The sequence below is a fragment of the Hyperolius riggenbachi genome, chromosome 10 (genome assembly GCF_040937935.1).
Source record: "Hyperolius riggenbachi isolate aHypRig1 chromosome 10, aHypRig1.pri, whole genome shotgun sequence".
Classification (NCBI taxonomy): domain Eukaryota; kingdom Metazoa; phylum Chordata; class Amphibia; order Anura; family Hyperoliidae; genus Hyperolius; species Hyperolius riggenbachi.
Genome location: NC_090655.1, coordinates 207727696 through 207747986, shown reverse-complemented (window position 1 = coordinate 207747986; position 20291 = coordinate 207727696). Strand labels below are relative to the sequence as shown.

The 20291-nt window shown below is 44.6% G+C and overlaps 1 pseudogene; it reads left to right on the top strand.

The window, feature by feature from the left end:
* Positions 1–8391: 8391 nt before the first annotated feature.
* LOC137534269 (zinc finger protein 721-like) overlaps positions 8392–20291 on the top strand; it is a 377767-nt pseudogene continuing 365867 nt past the window's right edge.

Here is a 20291-nt window from a genome sequence, read left to right as displayed (position 1 = left end):
GGAGCCGAGCACGGAGAAGTGACAGCGGAGAGAGCGGGGATACGCGCCGGCTGGAGCAGGTAATGTATTGCCGCTAGCGTCGGTCGTCGGGCATTCGAACGCCGCTATCGACTCGCTCACGACGCGCCGGTGATCGAGCGAAATCTTCCGCACGTACAGATCTACTGGAATCGACAGGAACGATGGGGATACACCATACAATTTTCTGTTATGCTGGGGATACACGGTACGTTTCTGTACCGTGTATCGACCAGCTGATCCGGCCAGCTGATAATATTCAGCTGGCCCGATCAAGCTGCTCGACCCCCGCCCGATCCCCGCTGATAAGGAAGCTGCGGCGGGGGCGAGCGGTAATCAATCCGCGGGGACGCGGCAGGGAAATGGCTGGGGTCGATCCGGCGGCTAATCGGCCACCGGATCGACCCGTGTCCATACACACGTCGGATTTTTTTAAACGACTGGTCGTTTGGACGTCCTGTCGTCCGGACATCAAATCGGGCGTGTGTACAGTCCGTCGTTAAGGTGATAAGACTGGTCTTGAGCGATCCGCAAAATCCGACGTGTGTATGGGCCTGCATTAGATTCTTCTGTTGGATTTTTCTGTTAGAATGCATAATTAGATTATTTTCTGCAGTGAATGGTCATTATCTCTGGTGCATTGTCTTCTGTTTATCACCTGCTGAGTAGAACAATGCCTAATTGCTCGGCAGATAGCTACATTTCCAACATGTTGAACTTTATCTATCTGGCAGGTAAATCTAACAGAAAATTGTATGGTGTAGTGTATACCCAGCATAATGCTGGGCATACACGGCTCGATGCCCCCTTATCAATCGAGCCGCTGATGGCTCGACTGATAATATCTAACGTTTCCGATCGCCGCAGGGGTCGATTCCGTGCTCGATCCCCCCGATCCCCCCCGGGGGGGACGAGCGGGAATCTATTCTGGTGCACACGCAGATGAGCGGGGACGCGGCGGGATTTGGTCCGGCTTCTAATCGGCCGCCGGATCGACCCGTGTATGCCCAGCATTAGAGAGAGCTTTGATTGGACATACAGTACATGGTACTGCTGGATTCTTTTGTTCCTATGTTTGGACTCTGTAGTGTTACAGAGTCATATCTGCTTTTTCATACCACAGTGCTGTTTCTTGCAGGGGGCGGGACGTGGAGATTAAAGAGTTAAGCTGTGTTGAGAGGCAACTTTTAAAGAAAGGAAGAGAAGTACTGGGGACCAGAGGGAGCCTACTTGGGGAAGTGAATAGATCATGTTCTACCGGTAGGACCAGGGCTGAAGAGTCTACATAAATCCTTTGACTCCAACTTTATGGAATCTCCAATTCCTCTATTTTTAATATACCAATGTATTTTACATGTTAATTAAAAGAGCACAACATAGAAGGCATTTCAACACTGCTTGGCAATGTTAAATCTAAATGAATGCGGTATTTGCTTTTGTAAACAAACTAAAGAACTGGCTAAGAAGCTGACCCCCATTGGCCATCCAAGCTACTCTCTGCCAACATGAATGAGAGGAAACTGTTAAACTTTGGGTCTAAAATATATAGCAAAACCAATTGTATTTCTAATTTCCTGTTAAAATGTACCTGTAGCGAAAAAAGTTCCTCAAATGGTTACTTACCGAAGTAGATAATCCAGAGGATTCCCTTGTTCTCCTCCTCACCGTTCCAGTGCTGGGACCCCCTGAAGTTGAAGGAGCTTGGCTGCAGACGTCTTGCCCCTGTGCAGTAGACAACAGTAAACCACCACTTCTCCATCACACTGAGCTCTCTTTTCCCCTCAGCCACCGCCACTTCTCCATCACACTGAGCTCTCTCCTCCCCTCAGCCACCACCACTTTTCCATCACACTGGCTGAGGGGAAGAGAGAGCAGTGTGATGGAGAAGTGGTGATGTCTGAGGGGAAGAGAGAGCTCGGTGTGATTAGGAAGTGGTGGTGTCTGAGGGGAAGAGAGAACAGTGTGATTAGGAAGTGGTGGTGGCTGAGGGGAAGACAGAGAGCACAGTGTGATGGAGAAGTGGTGTTGGCTGAGGGGAAGAGAGAGCACACTGTGTTGGAGAAGTGGTGGCTGAGGGGAAGAGAGAGAACAGTGTGATGGAGAAGTGGTGGTAGCTGAGGGCGGAGCAGTGCTTTTCAGCGCTGCTAGATTTGGGTGCAGCCGGCGCCTCCATAGACTTCAATAGGAATCATTCCTATTGAAGTGCTCAGTGAGTAACGTCGGCTCTGCCAGAAGACAGAGCCGAAGTTGCTTAAAAACATAATAATTCGGCCTCCAGCAATCGCTGGAAGCCGAATTATTTCATTCCCCTACTATCCATGTCGGCCTGGAGGGGGAATAGTAATTAAATCGGCCCGGACTTGTGCAGAAGCAGGATCAGCTATATAACGCTGTATCCTGCGCCCAAGTCTACCGGCGCCGATTTCAAATGTACGCGCTGAGGGGAAGAGAGAGCACAGTGTGATGGAGAAGTGGTGGTAGCTGTCCGCTAAGTCTATGGCACTTCATCTAGATCCTGCATCATTTAACCATTCAGTCATTTGGCATTTCTTCTGCTGTTCATATCCACTTGGATATCTTCAGTGATAGATCGTGGTAGATAGAACAATCGTTCATCGGTCGTTTTGCACAATTTATCTTTCAGTAAGATACTTAAAGGGAACCTAAACTGAGAAAGATATGGATTTTTCCTTTTAAAATAATACCAGTTGCCTGACTCTCTTGCTGATCTTGTTTCTCTAATACTTTTAGCCACAGACCCTCAACAAGCATGCAGATCAGGTGCTCTGACTGAAGTCAGACTGGATTAGCTGTATGCTTGTTTCAGGTGTGTGAGTCAGCCACTACTGCAGCCAAAGAGATCAGCAGGACTGAAAAGCAACTGGTATTGTTTAAAAGGGAACATCCGTATCCATCTCAGTTAAGGCTCCTTATAACCTCCCTGGCGGTCAGTTAAAACCGCCAGGGGGCAGCGCAGCAGTTTTTTTTTTTTTTTTTAAATCATGTAGCTAGCCTAGCGCTAGCTACATGACAGCCGCTGAGCAGCGGCATCCCCCCACCCCCTCCGATCGCCTCCGGCTATCAGGCCCGTCAGGAAATCCCGTTCTGAACCATGGCGACAGGCGCGATGACGTCACCCACGTCAGAGGGAGTCCCGATCCACCTCTCAGCGCTGCCTGGCACTGATTGGCCAGGCTGTGCAGGGGGGGACACACTCTAACGCGGCGAATCTGCGGGGAGCGGCGGCAACCGGTGAGTTCATGCAGCTAGCAAAGTGCTAGCTGCGTGCAGCAAAAAAAATTACACAAATCGGCCCAGTAGGGCCTAAGAAATACTCCTCAGCTCAGCTCGGGCTTACTTCCAGGAAGGTTAAAGGACAACTGCAATATCAGTTGCATGGCTGCCCTGCTGGTCCATTTGGCTGCCGTAGTGTCTGAATCACGCCAGAAACAAGCGTACAACTAAGCAACTAATCTAGTCAGATCTGTGTAATGTCAGAAACACCTGATCTGCTGCATGCTTGTTCAGGGTCTATGGCTAAAACTACAGTATAATCTTGTTATAATAAATTCTGATATAATAAACATTCGGGTATAGTAAACCACCTCTCCAGGTCCTGGCCAATTTCCATTATAAGTCTATGGGAGGAATGCCTGATATAGTAAACTCTGATATAATAAAACTTCTTTTATAGTAAACATGTTTTTTGGCTCCTACGTGATGCTGACTCTGGCTATAGTAAACAGTAGGTGGTGCATGCATCATATGTCAGTGTGAAACCCATGATCTGCTGCTCTCTTCAGGCTGGTTGCAGGTAAGTCGATGCTTGATAACATTTGTAAAGACAAGAAGAATTGCACCGACGCTGGATATACAGTATAATACAAATAAGCAGCCTGGGAAAAATGAGGAATAATGTGAATGTAAACAAAAGAGGATGCAGCGTTACCACTTCTACTTTGCAATCACCAATAAAAAGTATCGTCACTGTCCTCCAGTTTTGGACTGGGAGGTAAAAAAAAACTGAGGAAATCCACCTGCTGGCCAAGCAGCAATAACCCTGTGTTTTCACTCTCAATAGAAACCTGCAGCAGGTCTTCACTGTGAGCAGCAACACCTGATTACAGCTGATTGACCAGCAAGTGAATATCCTCAGTTTTTCCAAGTCCGACACTGCTGTCCTTCCATGTGAATAAATGCATTCCCAGGTATCTTTTTCCCTTGTTGGCAATGACGCTTCTGGTAGCGTGTGGAATGCAGTACAGGCTACTTTCGCTTAGTGCAGATCAGAGCGGACCTATTACCTTACAGATGCAAGCAGCTTATGATTGGCTGCATTTTGAAGATAAGTTTCTTGATTGGCTTAAGTGTGAGCAGAAAGATTTGCAGGAACATGTCCTGCTGCAAGTCCCACCCACGGAGGTATCGTAGCCACGCACAGGAAACAAGTGGCTGCCTCTATTCAGTGACGGCTGCAATTTTTAAGGAGCCCTGGATACTGTACACTAGTGATCTCTTCAGCTTGGCTATGCAGACCTAAGGTATAATTAACCTTGTAGTCCACCAAATGTGCAAGCGCTTGTACTGTACCTCCAATGGAAGGACAGAGTTGCTCCTTTGCAGCATACAATGCACCAGGGCATGCTGGACTATTTCTAGAACAATTTCCGATATAGTAAACTACTTTTCCTGTTCCTTTGAAGTTTACTATAACGAGGTTATACTGTATTAGAGGCAGAGGATCAGCAGGACTGCCAGGCAACTTGTATTGCTTAAAAATAAATATGGCAGCCTCCATATACCTCTTACCTCCCTTTAACAGGCTGCCACTGTCTCCAATTCCATTCAAATAGAGTTGGCCGGCCCTGTGGCTGGGAGATACAGCGAGTCATTTAATACAGGAGCAAGTGGCAATCTGTTAGTCAAGAAGAAGACAGCTCAAGGATCTCCTCCAGATACTCTTCAAACAGGACTCCAAGCAACACAGGATAAAGCTTTCTAACAAGACAGGAGCCATAGGGCAATTAGGGCCAGTTCACACTTGAGCGTTTTGTCAGCGATTTGTGCAGCAAAACGCTCAAACTGCAAAACGCTCAAACGCTAGCGCTTTTGAAAGCGCTAGTGTAATAAAAGTCTATGGGCCCGTTCTTACTTGGGCGATTTGCGCTAATTGCCCAAAATTGCGAAACAAACGCGTTGCCTGCACCATTCTCAGTTGATTTTCCGGCATCGCGTTTCAGTGCTATAGAAGTGCTAAACGCGATCTCTGAAAAATCACCGCAGTGTTCAGTAATTTTTCCGCTGAAAAATCACTCCCGCAAAACGCCGGCAAAAATCGCTGGCGTTTTGCGTTTCTTAGTGTAAATGGGTCCTTAAGGCTGTTCATGAAGGTGAGAATCCTGGAAAACAACCCCTACAGATGTCCTGTCTGGTTTTTATTGACTGTCAAACTGTATTTTCTAGCTTTTACATGGCCCCTGTAATGTCTTGAACATTTCCAGTGTACCCTGTACCCTGTAATGTAAACCTTGGCTGATGATACCTTACTCATTCTTTCCCCATAGTGAGTGTGTTTATTTGGATAAAAGCAGTGGGGTCACCGCCAAATTGGTGTGACTAAAAAATCAAATGGGTCTGAAACAGCTGACTATCCTTAAATTCTGGATCAGCCCAGGAGCGTAACTAGAGAGTGTTGGGCTCCCCCAACAGAAAATTATTGTCCGGGGGTCCTCTCCTCCCTGCATTCAGCTAGTAACGTAACTAATAAAGCACAAACACCGGTGCACATGACGGAAGGAGACCTAGGGAATTGCCACTACCCAGGATCCCCAAACCCACATGTGACAAGGAAGGTGAGCCCTGATACTCCCACCGCCAGGGGATTCACGCACACTGTCTCTAAATGCTGAATGCAAAACATGAAAAGCAAATGCTCACTCCCAGCCAGCAATCTTCCATTTTATATTGGTCCGCAGACAGCCTGTCCGCCAATCAAGTGTAATGTTTTACACCCGTGCCTGCAGTACCAAATCTAGCAGGAGTTGCATAGCAAAAAACAGGTAAGAGGGTTCGTTTGCACATAATCGTAGACTGTGTGACCAGCAGGGGGCACCACGTGCAGGTAAACCTCTCAATGCTCCCCCTCCCTAACCACTAACCGGCATATGCATACTGGAAGTGGCGAAAAATAAATGTAAAAACACATGACCCTGGGCCCTGCCACCACACGGGACCCCAAAACCCACGTGTGACACCAAGAGGAGGAGTGCAGGTGAGCTCCGGTACTACCAGGGGATTCACCCACACTGCCTCTAAATTCTGAATGCAAAACACGAGAACCAAATACTCACTCCCAGCCAGCACCATGCCAATTTTTATTTAGGCCTTGTTCACATCATAAAGTGCGAGCGCTTGCGTTTTGCTTTTTTTTAGTGCACAATTTTTTGTAGCGTCTCCCGGCGATTACCTGCGCTTTAGGTATTTTTTGTAGTGCTTCTCTAAGCGCTTTTGCAGAGCAATTTGTTTTTTTACTTCCTGACGTCTGTCAGGAAGTGAACTCTTTCACCTGGAAATTAATAAATACAATGTCTTTATGCATGAAAGTGCTGGGGAAATCGCTATATAAATCGCTTTTTCAAGCGCTTTGCGATTTACCTATACCTCCCATTGAGGCAAATCGTCCCGAAAATGGTACAGTCAGCACTTTGGTGAGCGGATTGGAATCGAACCGCTCATATGTGAACACTCTCATAGGAAATCCTTGCACAAGCGCTTTTAGGGCAATTTTAAAAATCGCCAGCGCTTAACAAAACCCAAAAACGCTTCTGGTGTGAACAAGCCCTGAGGCCTTGTTCACATTATATCCCTTTTCTGAAAAACTTTAAGCGTGGGTGATCTTCAAAATCGCTCTGAAAGCGCTTGTACAATGATTCTCTATGAGAGCGTTCATATCAGATCAGTTTGTTTGCCATCCGCTTAGAAAAGCGGTGCTTGAGCCATTTTTGAGGTGATTTGCCTCAATGGAATGTATAGGAAAAACGCTCACAAAATCGCTTTGGCAAGTGATCGCAAGAGGGTTTTTTAAAATAAAAAAATACATTGTATTTATTTTTTTCTGGATAAAAAGACGGAAGCACTCTGCAAAAGAGCTTACAAAAACGTGCACAAAAACGAGCGGACTTGCAGAAAATCGCTTTAAAAAAAGCGGAAGCACGATATACCGGCTGTATCCTGCGCCCACGTCTACCCGCGCGGTCTTCAAATGTATGCCCCGCAACCCCCTGGGAAACGGGGGCTGAGAGGGTCCCAGTTCTGTATGTAATTAATGCAGCCCAAGATACCGCACTGTGGAGGAAATCAGTAAGGCCTTCTTCACATTGTGTTCGGCGGCGGTGGGCATTTTTTTCCGCTTTTCTTTTGCATACATTTGAAATCAGCGCTGGTAGACTTGGGCGCAGGATACAGCCGGTATATGGCTGATCCTGCTTCTGCACAAGTCCGGGCCGTGTTAATTACTATTCCCCCTCCAGGCCACCATGGATAGTGGGGGAATAATATAATTCGGCTTCCAACGATTGCTGGAGGCCGAATTATTGTGTTTTTTAAGCAACCTCGGCTCCGTCTTCTGATGGCGCCGACGTTACTCACTGACCGCTGCTCAGTTGTTATTCCCTTTATAGTCTATGGTGGTGCCGACTGCGCCCAAATCTAACAGCCCCGAAAAGCACTGCTCCGGTTGCGGAGGCTAATGTTACATCCCTTGTTCAGCTCCACTAATTGTGTTAATTTTAGAGGGTGGAAAAGGGGAATGACAATTCAAAATATATAGACATCATCTCCAAAACAATAATCATCTCCAGATTCACCTCCAGATTCGCCTTAATACAGCATTTACACCTGAGCCTTTTTTCTTTCTGTGGACTACGATAAAATGGCATCTAGCAGCAGTTAAATGGAACTTTTTTTAAAAAATTTTTGTAAAAATGATAATAAAAACAAAAAACTAAAAAAAAAAAAATTGAACTACCAGAAAAATTACAAGTAATATGCTGTTACTGTGCATACAATGGTTAATTTGCATATATTCAGCAGTGGTGCCTGGGAGACATCTCGAGCTCACTCCAACCTGAATTATCGCAAATACTTTCTGTTTTAGGAAAGCAAACTTTTGTTTTTCTTAACATCTTAGTAAGGGGGCTTTTAGGACCATTGTAGTCCCTTACACACCCAAATGAGTTCTGGGTCACCATGACCTTGCTGGTTAGTCTGTGCCACTGTGCATACAAGTAAGAGACTATGACAAAATGGCGATTAGCCCTTCTGCTTTGGGGACATTTTGTCTCCACCCTCTAGTGTTTGCTTTGAAAGGGTGCCCGGAAGGACCATGGCAGGAGCTAAACACACTGGAAAGTATTCATTTCATTTTCTCTCACAACGGAGTAACCAGGGTGACCCGAACCACTAAGCGTTTCTTATTACCCTGGGAATGTACTTTGCATCGTTGTCTGTGATGCTAAATGTAATTACAGCAATCAGGAAGTGACTCCCCAGTCGTGGAACGCAATCACCGGAGGTCCTGCAGAATAACAAGTATGATGAAATTAGAGTAATGCAGGCAACAGGTGAGTGAGGATTGTTTTATGCTGCACGATAGCAGCTCAGGGGAAGGTTGATCCAGCCTTTATAATGATAAGTAACTGGCAAATCTTATAATATTAATGTCAGCACTATAGTAGCATGCGTCTGCCATGCTGCAGGTGATGTTATTCTGGTGCAGATTGCAGGAGGATGGAAGGTTTCTGAATGCCTATGGAATAAATATGCAGAATAATGTAACACAATGGTATGTGTGCATTATTACTGCTGGCTATATAGACTAGAGATAATAATCTTAGTATATTGTGGGTATTAGAAATAATATGTATGGTGGTATTTCAGTTGGGTTGCACCTTTGGGAGAAGATTAAACTTTTGATATATATTTATTTGGTAGGCAGGAAGTGAAATTACTATGGCCAGAACCAGATCTCTGTTGAAACTGAAAACTGCCTGACAGCTAGCTAATCTATCAGTTAGCCTTCCAAATCTGATTGTTCTTCACATTGATCAGAGCCTCATTTTAACCACCACATGCATTGAGGGCTTGTTCACACTATGCGCACTTGTGTCTTTTTTTAAGCGTTGACGATTTCAGAAATCGCTTTAAAAGCGCTTGTGCAATGATTTCCTATGAGAGTGTTCACATATGAGTGTTTCTGATTGTGTGCTGTTATCAAAAGCGCTGCCTGTACCATTTTCAGAGTGCTTTGACTCAATGGAAGGTATAGGGAAATTGCTAAGCGCTTGAAAAAGCACTTTGTATAGCGATTTCCCGAGCACTTTTTTAAGCATAAATACATTGTATTTATTCTTTTTCGGGTCAAAGAGTTAACTTCCTGACTGATGTTAGGAAGTGAAAATCTCAATCGCTCATCAAAAGTGCTTACAAAAAAGCGCCCAACTCAATGCTCAGAAAATGCCGGGAATTGCTTGAAAAAATTGCGCACAAAAGCGCTCTGCACTTGCGATCGCGATTTATAATGTGAACAAGGCCTAACTCGTGAAACATGTTAAATTCAGTATATTATCTAAAACTGACCAATAATTCAGCTTGATTAATACCTGTCAGCTTGACTGATCAATCAGTTTTCAGGTAGTTTACAGACTTTGAAATCTGCCCTTTGCAAAGTTCCAGTTCACTATTTACTGTGGAGTAAAATAACTGCCTCAAAGTTAGGACAACTGGATAGAGTACTGGTAAGGGCCCTTTTCCACAAGCAGTTGATAGGCAGTGAAAAGACCTTTGAATTCTCACAACTGGAACACTGGTAACTGCTCACTGAGCATTCAGTTCAGCCGCCTGTGGAAAAGGGCCCTTGAAGGACCGCTATCCCAAAAAAAGTAATCAGTTAAAATTTGACAGAACCAACAGGTTTGGGCCAGTCAATGGGGGATTTTTAGGAGTACATTTGAAATCCGCGCCGGTAGACTTGGGCGCAGGATACAGCGGTATATGGCTGATCCTGCTTCTGCACAAGTCCGGGCCGTTTTAATTACTATTCCCCCTCCAGGCCACCATGGATAGTGGGGGAATGAAATAATTCGGCTTCCAGCAATTGCTGGAGGCCGAATTATTGTGTTTTTTAAGCAACTTCGGCTCCGTCTTCTGACGGAGCCGACGTTACTCACTGAGCGCCGCTATAGACTGATCGCATTACAGTCTAAAGCACTGCTCCGATTTTTAGGGTTTTCATTGTTTTCAACCACATTACCTGAACAGCAGTTGCAAAGCCTAACTGACAAAATGGCGTGAGTGGGGAGGCTGGCTGGTCTCTTACTAGTTTAGCAATTAAACTGCTGTTCAGGAAATGCTGTTGAAAACAAAGAAAACCCTGAGAATCCCCCATGAGGAGATGGACTGGCCCAAAGCCTGTCGGTTCTGTCAGATTTTAACTGCCTACTTGTTTCAGGATAGCCCATTCACATTAGAAGCGCTTTTCTGAGCATTTTGGGATTAGTGGTTTTTTAAATCGCTCCCATTTACTTTCATTAAAATCGCGCTAAAGACTTCCGGTTCCGGCGCCCGCATGGCGGCAGCGAGAGGAGAAAGCTCCGACTGAGGACCAGAAAAACCCTCCCCGATCTCCAACAAAACTAACCGCGGGAGCCGGGCGACATAGAGGTGCAGACACAGGACGCGACCGAGAGGCACCCGCTGCTGTATGGACCGCTACATTACTCGGTCTAACGCAAGTACGCAGCTACCCGCGGAAGACAGGCCCAGCAAGATGGCGGGCAGAGGAGCAGTAAAGGCAACACCAGGCCGGGCGCAGACTAAAGAAAATGTGCAGAGAGAGGACACAGAATGCGATACAGACGGCCAGGGAGACGAAGACAGGGGTAAGCAGACTGACATTCAGATAAATTACAAAAAGCTGGCGGAGGAAGTGGGAAAAGTGCTTGCCCCTGACATACAGGCTATTGTAGAAAAAACTTTAGCCAACTCCCTAAAAGTGATAAAAAAAGATATCACTGAACAAAAAAAGAGGATCACAACTGTTGAGCAACGTATAAGCGCTTGTGAAGATGATCTTAATGCAGCTAAAATTAAGATTGAAAAACTCACATATGATAACACAACTGCTTATGCACGCATAGAAGATCTAGAAAACAGGTCAAGACGAAATAACTTACGTGTAGTCGGAATAACAGAGGATATCCCCCCAGACCAGCTCAAAGAACTATGCTCGGAACAAATACCAAAATTACTGGGCCTAACATTGCCGCTCAAAGTGGAAAGAGCGCATAGGGTGGGTCCCCCAAAAAACAAGAACAAAAAAGGGCCTCCACGCATGGTCATAGCAAGATACCTCGACTACGCAGACAAGGTAGCTCTAATGGCGGCATACAGAGCGCAAGGTCAAGATCTGACCATACGGAGCCACACAGTACGCCTCTTCAGTGATTTCTCGGCAGAAGTGTCGCAAAAGAGAAAAGCTTTTGGCAAAGTGTGCAGTACTCTCTACAGCAAAAAGCTTAAGTTTGCTTTAATGTACCCAGCAGTCTTAAAGGTAACAGACCACGATGATAACACCCATACCTTTGATACACCGGAGCAAGTGGTAACCTTTCTGGAAGGCCTGGATACTACAGAAAATCCAACAGACTCTGCTGATTAGGTATGAGAAACCTGCAATGAGGACCCATATTCTACCATAAATAACCAAAAGGAACTAATGTAAGGCGCAGAATCGTAATATGTTAAAAATTGGTATGCATTATAAATAATCAACAATTGATAAGTTAATATAAGCATAAGAATTGATTAGCCAGGAATGTCTGTGCAAACTACATGGGCTTAATGTTTAAAGGTAGATTAGACTTGAAATGCTAGTCCTAGGACATAAATAACAGGTTGAGCGAAGATGGAAAACTTCAACTATGAATAGAGTTATGTATATGTGTATATGCGTATATATGTGTATATATATATATATATATATATATATATATATATATATATATATATATATATATATATATATATATATATATATATATACACACACACAGTTAAAAGTGAGAGCCATCAAACAAAAGGTCGGGGAAGATGGGGTAAAACTGGTTTCCTTGTTTAAAAGTCTGGGGCAAGGAGGGATAAATTCATGCGGGGAAGAAGAGAAGTCACTTACAGTGAGGGATTAATGGGGAATTCGTTAGGGATAGGGAGGGGAGAGGGTGTTTTTTCTGTTTGGGGTCTCTCAGCAAATATAAATGTTTTTCATCATAAATGTGGTAAGCTGCAATCTGGAAACATAAGTCTGCAAAATCCAATTGGGATAGGATGAGACTAATCTCCTGGAATGTTAAAGGCATGCAATCCCCTGGCAAGCGGTCACGTATACTACGCCACCTAGGAAAATTTAAACCGGACATTTGCTTGCTTCAGGAAACGCATTTAACAAAAGATCAATATAAATATCTGAGAAAATTCTGGGTAGGAGAAGTATTGGGCTCACCAGCAATAGATAAAAAAGCGGGAGTTTTATACCTAATCAGTAAAAAGCTAAATTATAAAGTACTAAGCCATGAACACGATGCAGAAGGAAGGTGGTCCAGATTGCAGCTGCAACTATCAGGGGAAATAATCACCGTATATAATGTATATGGTTCACATGTAGAAAATGCGAAATTCTTCCAGGTGCTGCAAAATAAAATATTAGCGGAACAGACTGCTAAAGTAGTCGTAGGAGGAGACTTTAATACAGTGCCGGACCTCTGGGAGGATAGAAGTCACCCAAAGAAAGCTTTACAATACAGAGATAAATATATTAAAACCTTTATGGAAACATGTGCATTGCTAGATACCTGGAGATACATGCATCCGCTAGACCATGATTTCACTTTTTATTCACCCACTCATAAAACACTATCCAGGATCGATCTCTTTCTAATGCATGGTAGCTTAGCTTCTAGACTAATTAAATCCTCAATAGAGGACATGTTAATCTCTGATCACTCCCCAGTACTGCTTGAACTGGAGGACTCTTTTCCCAGAGGTACGGACATAATGTGGCGTTTTCCATCAGCACTCTATGGAAATGAAGAATTTGAAAGTAAACTGAAACTGTGGTGGCAAGAGTATGCAATAGAAAATGATGCACACAAAAATAATCCAGCTTTATTCTGGGAAGCAGGGAAAGCAGTGTTGCGTGGAAGAATAATATCATATGTATCTGGCAAAAAAAAACAGGCGCATAAAAAATTATGCCCAGGAAGTGACTAAGATTAGAAATGCATATAACGATTTTAAACAGAAACCCTCCGAAAGCAGCAGAGAAAAATGGCAAGAAGCCAAATTGAAAGGAGACATTTGGTTTAAATTGCAAACAGAGCTCCAAAAACCATATACAAACCTCACCTTCCATAAATTTGGGGAGAAGGCAGGAAAACTGCTTGCAAACATGGCAAAGCTGAGGGGCAAAACACAACAAGCCTTACAATTAAGAAATCAAAAGGGGGAACTACAATCTAACCCCAAGGTCATAAATACAATCTTTAAAGATTTTTATGAGAAGCTATATTCTTCCACGCATCCTGACACTTTAGATCTATCAGAAAAACTGGCCACCCTACCCGTTAAGAAACTCACAGAAGACCAAATAAATAGGAATGCAGGAGGTTAGGGAAGCAATTAAAAACCTGTCAAATCAGAAATCTCCAGGACCAGATGGGTACTCTGCTGAGTTTTACAAAATATTAAAACAAGATGTAGCTGAGCACCTCACCACGTTATTTAATCACATAATGAAAAATGAATTCTATCCAGAAACGGGGGCAACAGCCTATGTTAAATTACTCCCTAAAGAGGGAAAGGATTTATGTGAAGCAGCGGGATATAGACCCATCTCCCTTATAAATCAAGATGCCAAAATTTTATCCAAAATATTAGCAGAACGGTTAGCCCAGCTAATGCCAGGTCTAATCCACACAAATCAAGTAGGATTTATAAGAGGCAGAGCAGGGGTCACGAACATACGAAAACTTTTGACAATAATAGAACACGTACGTGCTTATCCCAAAACCTATAAAACATCTGCTGTCCTTGTGCTGGACGCTGAAAAAGCATTTGATAGTGTGGAGTGGGGTTGGTTGCTGGGGGTGATGCAGAGAATGGGATTTGTTGGACCCTTCTTGAAAGCAGTAAAAGCTATGTACTCCTGTCCAAAAGCCAGAATAATGACACATGGATTCCTCTCAGAAGCACTTGTGATGCAAAGAGGAGTTAGGCAAGGTTGCCCGCTGTCTCCTCTATTATTTAATATAGCACTAGAGCCGCTGGCTATACTTTTGAGAAAGCACATAACGGGACTAAAAGTGGGTGAGGTGGAGATCCAACAATCTTTTTTTGCTGACGATATCCTCCTTTTTTTAGAGGATCCCTTGACACAAATACCTAAGGTTTTTGACATATTAACGGAATTCTCAGCTCTTTCAGGATTAAAGATAAACAAAGATAAAAGCGAGCTGATGCCCCTTTCAAAACAGGCAGACACCAGACAATGGCCTACTTTAGGTCTGAAAGTAACACACTCCCACATAAAATATCTGGGAATAAAAATCCCAAGAGATCCAACACAGCTATATTCATTAAACTACACCCCCCTGTTCCACCAACTTAAAAGTCAGCTGGAAAGATGGGACAAATTGCCACTGGGTATAGCAGGAAGAGCAGCCCTTATAAAAATGACAACAATGGGAAGGCTGCTGTACCCCATGCAGACAATCCCACTCCTTATCCAGCACAAGGACATACAGACACTGGAAGCTGCCTTCAATAAGTTTCTGTGGAGAGGTAAAAAAACCTGTATAGCTCTTAAAAAGCTCCAAATGAGCAAGCAATTAGGGGGGCTAAATCTCCCAAATATAAGAAGATACAACCTAGCAGCACTTCTTAGACATGTCCAGGACTGGATTAAAGAAACAAGTAAATGCTCAAACTTAGCTCTAGAAGCAGAAATCGCGAAACCCTGGTCGCTCATTGGCCTTCTGCATTCTAAACTAACAGAACTCCCAGTAAGACTTAGGCAAAATGTCATTTTCAGAGATACGGTGATGACCTGGAGAGCAGTCAGGAAACTTTTAGGTGTGCATTGCTTGGTATCCAAATATATGCCCATATGGGGGAACCCCCACTTTCCAATAAGTATCACTCAGAAATTCTTCTCTAGGTGGGACCAAAGAGGAATTACAAAATTGGGAAACCTTCTACACTTAGACACTGGCACATGGTTGTCCTTCGCTGACCTACGTAATAAATACTCGATAACGGCAGCAGATTTCTTTCCCTATCTCCAGATACAATCTTTTGTAAAATCGCACGTGGCAAATGTGTCAGCTATAGCGCTTCCCAACACCTTTGATAAACTGATAAACCCGGGAGGCCCCATAAAATCTCTATCGGAGCTAGTAGCCTGCTTGGTAGAAATAGAAAAACCAAAACTGACACAGGGGAGTTTTAAAGCGTGGAATAAAGACTTCCAAACTGAAAATATGGGAGAATGTATCATCCAGGGATTAACTACATATAGATCTTATATAGTGAATGAGCAACATAGAACGTCCCACTTACTTTTTCTGCATAGAGCTAAATATGCATTCAATATCAAGTATACACACCCACCACCACACTATAAACCAGAATGCCCAAAATGTTGAGCACTAAACGCAAATTTAAAACATTGTATATGGGAATGTCAAGAGATAGACCACTTTTGGGAAAAGGTAATCGAATATGCAAACAAGTTATGTAAGAAAAAAGTCAAAAAGTCTTATCTATTATGTCTATTTCACCATCATGCAATACAAAGTGAGAACAACTATGAAAATCCATCTGAACTCTTCCATATTATATTAGCGACAGCTAAGCGTGTCATCTTTCAAGTTTGGATTCAACCATCATCACCCACGCTGAAAATGCTCCAAAAGGAGCTTCTATCACTCTTCAGCTTGGAAAAATTGCAGGTTTCTCAAAGCCTAGAAAAGAGGTCAAAGAAGTTCTTCAAAGTGTGGAAAAACTACATCATAGACACTTTCACGGCTCCAGAGATAAATATGTTTATGAAAGACTTAATATTAACTACCTGGTACTGTATTGAAGACCTGGGTGACTCTTTAGGAGCACTGAAGTATCATCCCACCATTGAATGACTAAAAAAAGAATTGCACTAAGGTGATACCTACAATATACTTGATTGCATGCAGTCCATAAAAATTGCTGAGAGACAGGGAAGGGGGGGGGGGGGAGGGTGTTGGGGAAAGGGGAGGGATGGGGACTCTTTTCTGGACCAAGATTTCCTTCTACATACATAATGATATAGTTTTTGGCTATAACTGCCAATTGCACATGTTATGCTATACTGTAATCTTGATCCATGATGTGGTTGAAAATGAAAATGCCAATAAAACATGTTTAAAAAAAAAAAAAAATCGCGCTAAAAATAGCAGAAAAAACGATGCGATTTTGCAATCGTGTATGCCAAAATCGCTGCAATTTTCAGCAATTTTCATTGCGATTTTAATGAAAGTGAATGGGAGCGATTTTAAAAACGCTAATCCATCGCAAAACGCTCAGAAAAGCGATTCTAGTGTGTATGTAGTGAGAGGTATGTGGAGGCCGCCATATTTATTTCCTTTTGAACAACACCAGTAGCCTGGCAGCCCTGCTGATCTATTTGGCTGCAGCAGTGTCTGAATCACAAACCTGAAACAAGCATGCAGCTAATCTTGTCAGATCTGACATTGTCAGAAACACCTGATCTGCTACATGTTTGTTCAGGGTCTATGGCTAAAAGCAGAGCCGTCCTTTTTTTCAGGGGGGGGGGGGGGGGGGGGGCGGCATCGGAAATCTCGCAATCGCCCGAAGGCCCCGCGCTGAAGGGGGCCTGTGCTGCGAGTACGAAGGGGTAGCAGCGCAGGAAAGGGGATCAGCAGCTCACAGCGGTGGGGAGGAAGTGTACTTAGTACATAATTAGCGGAAATACAGTGAGCAGCATTGGAGACTTAGAAGCAGAGTGACCCGCAGAGCTCCGGTGCCAGGAACCAGGAAGAGTTGAGTCGTTCCCAGCCTGCCACCGCTGCGCTAAATTCTGAAGGGGGAGTGTGGAAGGGGGCCCCCAGGTGAGGGAGAAGGAAAGTCTGGGCCCCCCTTCCCGTCGCTGTGTGCCCACTGCTTCCCCTTCCAGGCTACCTATACTGGGCACACCTATAGCTGGCTACCTATACTGGGCGCACCTATAGCTGGCTACCTATACTGGGCGCATCTATAGCTGGCTACCTATACTGGGGGCACCTATAACTCAAACACTGCCATTCCAGCGCAGGAGACTTGGGCCCAGCAGTGAGTAACTTCAGCGCCGTCAGAAGACAGAGCTAAAGTTACTTATAAAACACCATAATTCAGCCTCCAGCAATTGCTGGAAGCCGAATTATTTCATTCCCTATCATCCATGGTGGCCTGGAGGGGGAATAGTATTTAAAATCAATGGGAATTTGTGCAGGAGCAGGATCAGCCATACAGGCTGTATCCTGGGCCCAAGTCTCCTGCGCCAATTCCTCTTGTACGCCCTATAACTTGCTACTTATATTGGGGGCACCTATAGCTGGCTACCTATATTCCTGGGGCACCTATAACTTGTTACTTATATTTGGGGGCACCTATGCCTGACTACCTATACTGGAGGCACTTGTAGCTGGTTAACTATACCAGGGGGCACCTATAGCTGGCCACCTAATATGGGGCACCTATAGCTGGCTACCTATACCGGGGGCAGATATAGCTGGCTAGGTAGTGGTGCTGGGGGCACATTTAGCTGGCTACTTATATTGGGGACACCTGTAACTGGCTACCTATACTGGGGGCACCTGTAACTGGCTACCTATACTGGGGGCACCTGTAACTGGCTCCCTATACTGGGGGCACCTGTAACTGGCTCCCTATACTGGGGGCACCTGTAACTGGCTACCTATACTGGGGGCACCTGTAACTGGCTACCTATACTGGGGGCAACTATACTCTTGCTCTAGGCCCCGCATATGACACTCGCCCCAGGCCCAGCGTACTCTAAGGCCGCCTTGTGTGAAGGTAAAGCATGGTTGGCTGCTCAGTCTGTGGGAGGTGGAAATATCTGGGGCTGATGAGTTTGGGTCGGTGTTTAGTGCTAAGGGTTTGCACAATGGGGCTGGTATGATTCTCTGACATCCCTGACAGTCACTAATACACTGCACAGATCAGCTCTAACAATGTATAACTGCAAGTATAATCAAAGCATGAATTTACGATATATGTTTCAGTGTAATGAGGGCCCGAATCTGAGACTTAGAGGATCAATATCAACTGCATCTATATCAAGACGTTAAAAAGGTAATCAAGAGATAAATTGACTAATGTATAGTCTGCTTTTAAAGGACACCTGAAGTGAGGGGATATGGACGCTGCTATATTAATTTCCTTTTAAATAATGCATATTTCCTGGCTGTCCTGCTGATCCCTTGCCTCTTATATTTTTAGCCATAGATCCTGAACAAGCATATGCAGATCAGGAGTTTCTGACTGGTGTGTGATACAGATACTACTGCCAGAAAGGTTCTGCAACTGCAAGGCAACTAGCGTTGTTTAGAAGGAAATAAATGTGGCCGCTTCCATATCCCTCTCACTTCAGGTGTTCTTTAACACACATACTCATTGCCTGTCCATCCCCCACCCCTTTCGCTTACAATAACAGAAGTGAGGAGATATTTGGGTTTCTCTTTTGTGGCTGCTGCCATCTTGCTTTTTGGTACTGGCCATACCTGTAGAGACTCTAATTGTCGTTTGTCTTGTCAGGTCTTGAAGGGGCATCTGACACTGATGGGTTATCTCAGCCTCTGAGCTCCCCAGTAGGCGTTGGCTTACACTAAAGCTAGGTACACACATGCGATAACTGTTGCCTGGCAGGGATGGGGTATCAATCTTTCAGGCAACAGTTCAGGTCCTGATGCTGTACAAACTGCCAGCTTGTGATGAGTCCCCAAAGGCGAACGACACGTTCTGTTACTGTGGAAGGGAGGGGTAAAGAGGTAAAAATTTCTGTCTGACAGCTTTTGGCTGAGTTGATCCAGCAAGAAGGATCTCTCACTGACACATCGGCAAGGCTCGTGCCTGCCATATACTTAACAAGATTCTCAGCAGAGGCTGTCTTTAGTGGCCACTTCTCCCAAGTATAGTGTGTGCTAACCTTTAGAGGTCTAACACCGAGGCAGTGATGTGAGAGATCAATATCCTCTATAAAGGATAATCAGGTTTACTTAAAGAATAAGTAGATTTTATAGAATATACTGTATAATCCCTATTTAACCTCCTCACATCCCTATTTAACCTCTCCCTCTCCACAGGCACCATCTCTTCAGACTTCAAGCAGGCATTGTACTACCCCTGCCCAAGAAACCCTCCCTTGACACCTCACTACCTTCCAACTACCACCCTATCTCCCTCCTCCCCTTTGTCACTAAACTCCTTGAGCATCTGGTTCACAGACGCCTGACCAAGTACCTCCATGCCAACTCCTTACTGCACCCACTGCAATCTGGATTTCGGCCTGCCCACTCAGCTGAAACAGCTCTCACGAAAGCTCTCTCCTCCTCCTTGAGCTTTCAGCAGCATTTCACACAGTGCACCATACTCTACTCCTCCAGCCCATAGGCATTCATGACCTTGCCCTGGCCTGGTTCTCATCCTACCTCTCCAACCACTCCTTCACGACCTCCTTCAATGAGTCCTCATCCACCCCCAGCCACCTCTCGGTGGGAGTTCCCCAAGGCTCGGTCTTATTTTCACTAGAGTTCCTCTTTAAGCAAAGTATAGTGGTCACCTTATATACGAGTCTGACCAACCTTTCTCGAATTATAGCGGGGGTCCCCAGTATCTGTGTGTTAGAATGTGTCCCCCTAGAGGCACCCACCTTTCTTCCTCTATCCCTGTGTGGAGAGTAGCCACAGCGGAAACGCACATACCTAATCTAGTGCCAGGTAGTGGATCCACTTTTCTTCTCTTCATTCATGCCAGTAAGCATGTACCAACGTCCCTCTGTAGTCTCCTGATGTCATATGACTACAGGATGCTGGTACACGCCCACCGGAAGGAAGAGAAAAGTACCTTCTGCTGTCTTGCTGAAAACTAGTCTATTACAAATTCCAGAA